The sequence below is a fragment of the Lissotriton vulgaris genome, chromosome 11 (assembly GCF_964263255.1).
Source record: "Lissotriton vulgaris chromosome 11, aLisVul1.2, whole genome shotgun sequence".
In the NCBI taxonomy this organism is placed as follows: Eukaryota; Metazoa; Chordata; class Amphibia; order Caudata; family Salamandridae; genus Lissotriton; species Lissotriton vulgaris.
Genome location: NC_141699.1, coordinates 713,541,262 through 713,544,550, shown reverse-complemented (window position 1 = coordinate 713,544,550; position 3,289 = coordinate 713,541,262).

Here is a 3,289-nt window from a genome sequence, read left to right as displayed (position 1 = left end):
ACGCATGTGCTCTAAGATACGTTTCTTCGCCGGGTTGATGGTACTCCCGATATATCTCTTAGAGCACGGGCAGACCAGGCAGTAAATTACAAATTCTGAATTGCAATTCAGAAATTTTGTGATTACTCTGGTGGGTCGTGAGTCATTAGGTCTCCCCTCATACTTTGTCCGCTTTTTACTATATTTGCATGCCTTGCAGTGCATACAAGGAAAAAAGCCTTGAATGGATTTTGTTTTTGATGGTTTTGGTGGGTCCTCAAAATGGCTCCCAGTCAGATGGTCGCTGAGGGACTGGCACCGCCTATAGGCCACAGATGGTCTTGGAGGTAACTTGTTTTTCAAAACTTTATCTGTTTTTAGGATGTGCCAGTTTTTGTTAAATATTTGAACTAACTCACTGGATCTCATACTGTAGGTGGTAATCATCCTCGTCACTGTCTCAGATTTAGTAGTTTTACTTTTGTTCTTCAAGAGGTATTTTCTATCTATGAGCTCTACTCTACTTGAGGCGTCTGTTAGTAATGCCCTCGAGTAACCTCTATCTTGGAATCTTGTTACAGCTGCATCTCGTGCCTGTGAAAAATCACTTGGATCTGAGCAGTTCCTCTTCAAACGAAGCAATTCACCAAAAGGGATGTTTCTTATCATACATTTGGGATGGTGACTTCCCGCATGTAATACGGTATTACCCGCTGTACGCTTTCAATAAAGTTTTGTTTGTAGAGAGCTCCCTGCTGTAAAGACCTCTAAGTTAGGATAATGTACGGATTTATCACTGATGGTGCTCGTGAATCTCAAATTGAGATTGTTGTCATTCAGCATCACAACATATTCCTCAGCCGAGGATCTGTCGCCCCGCCAGATGACAAACAAGTCGTCAATATATCTTGTCCAGATCATTATATGGTCTAGCCATTTTTCGTTGGTCCCCCCCAGGCCATGTGCTTCTCCCACCAGCCCACAAACAGGTTCATGTAGCTGGGGGCGAAGCATGTGCCCATGGCGGTCCCTCTGGTCTGACGGTACATAACACCTGCTAACAGAAAGATATTGTTATAGAGGCAGAACTCCGTCATTTTGAGAAGCATACGATTGTGCTGATGGTATTGTATGTTCTTCTTGCCAAGATACCATTTTACTGCTGAGATCCCTTCTTGGTGCCCGATACAAGTATATAAATTGGCGACATCTAGGGTAATCAGAAGCATATCCGCCTCCCACTTGATGCCGTCAATTAACCTTAGGAAATCTTGGGTATCCCCGACAAAGGAAGGCAAATCCTTCACAAAAGGGGCCAGGTAGGTGTCAGTAAACCTAGATGCGCTTTCCATGAGGCTTCCTATCCAGGAAACAATGGGTCTCCCCGGGGGATTTTTTATGTCCTTATGCACCTTGGGGAGATGATAAAATGTGGGAATTATTGGGTGCTCACAGTATAAATATTCAAATTCATTTTTATTGAGCATCCCTTCATCCCTCCACCCTTTTAATAGTGCATGATAGTCTGTGGTACATTTGTCAAAGTCTTTCCTGTTAATGATTGAATAACAGTCTTTATCCTGCAATTGTCTTAGAGCCTCTTGTTTGTATTTGATTTTGCTGAAAATCACAATATTCCCCGCTTTGTCTGAGGGTTTGATTTCGATCGAGCTGTCCTCCTTCAGCAATTTTATGGCTTCCCATTCCATTTGCAAGATATTAGAGTTCTTCCTTGTCAGTTCAGTATTCTTAGTTGTCATTCTTTCCAGATCTTGTAGGACAGCATCATTGAAGACATTGATTGCGTCATGTGTGACGTGCGGTAAAAATCTAGATTTCAGTTTCAAATTACTTGGATCTCTTTTCTGCGTGATCTCTTCTCTCCTCAATGTTTCAATCGAGCTTGGAACTTCATCCAAGCCTGCCAGGTTGTGTGCTGTTGTAAGGAGAGGCAAGTCATTGTCCGTGAGAGCATTCCCGGTTTCCTCCATTTCTTCCGGGATTGGTTCAGTTCCTGATTGTGGTTTCAATGCAAATATTTTTTGTAATTTTAGCTTCTGCACAAACTTGAAGGTGTCTATTCTAGTCTGTACTGGATCAAATTTGGCCGTGGAACAGAAGGTCATGCTTCTCTTGATTTATGTAATTTTACTATGAAAGATAAAATCTCAGTAGGCATCCCAGCTTCCCTCTGGGTTTCCCACATCTTAGGGCGGGGGACTAGATCAAAAGCAGATTTAAGATCTACGAATGCTGCATAAAGTGTCCTCCCTGCTAAGACCACAGTGTTCCAGTAAATCATCATGAATCTAAAAACGTGATCAATAGTGCTAACATGGGAACAAAATCCTGCCTGAAAGGTTGATAGTATATTGTTCTCATCTATCCACCTGTTTACCCTGCCTAGCACTAATCTCGCCACAATTTTCTGAAGAGTATCTATAAGGCTTATGGGCCAATAGTTAGATGGACAGGCGCAAACCCTCTTTTTATAGATGGGGATTATTTCAGCCCCATGCCATGATTCTGGAATGGGGGCTCCTTTAGCCAAGCCATTTACAAGGATTTGGATATATTTTAGCCAGTTCACCCGATGTGACTTATATATATATCCGCCAGAATACAATCCGGTCCCGGGGCTCTGCCTGCAGCCACTCCATCAAGAGCTCTCTCAATTTCCCCTAGCGTAAAGAATAGGGCTGTCCGTCTCTACGCAGGGCTGATGGCCAGGACTTGTTCCGGGCACTGAAAATTGGGCCGGATAGTGTGCGACCCACACTTCTGGGGGAACGTTATTAGTAGGGGCCGGACCCATTTAATTAATGCCAAAACCGACACCAATTTTTCCCATTAGTTGCCTCAAGGAGATCCCTCCATCTATTTTCATAACACGCTTTCTTTGTCCTCAATTGAGTGGCCTTGTAAACTGCCCTAAGTTCCCTTATCTCCATCATAGATCCAGCCCTTATTGCTTGTGACAATTGTCTAAAGGCGAGCATACATGCCCCATCATACCATTTAGCCACTTTATGGGTGGGGGGCACAGTTGATCTTTTTATATTCTTGACGAAGTAGCTTTTTAGCCTAATAAATAGGGACTCATGAACTTCGTAATGGTTGTCAGAGTAGCCTCACTGAAGTCAATATGAGATAAGACTACAAGAGACTCTTCGAGAGTGGACCTTATCTGTGTCATGATACCCTCAGTCTCAGATACCCGTGCCCATTTTAGTCTACGGGTGTCATGAGACGTAACAACATCTGCTGTACAAACTCCATGCCATCCCTCCCCAATGGGCGTCCCTTAACC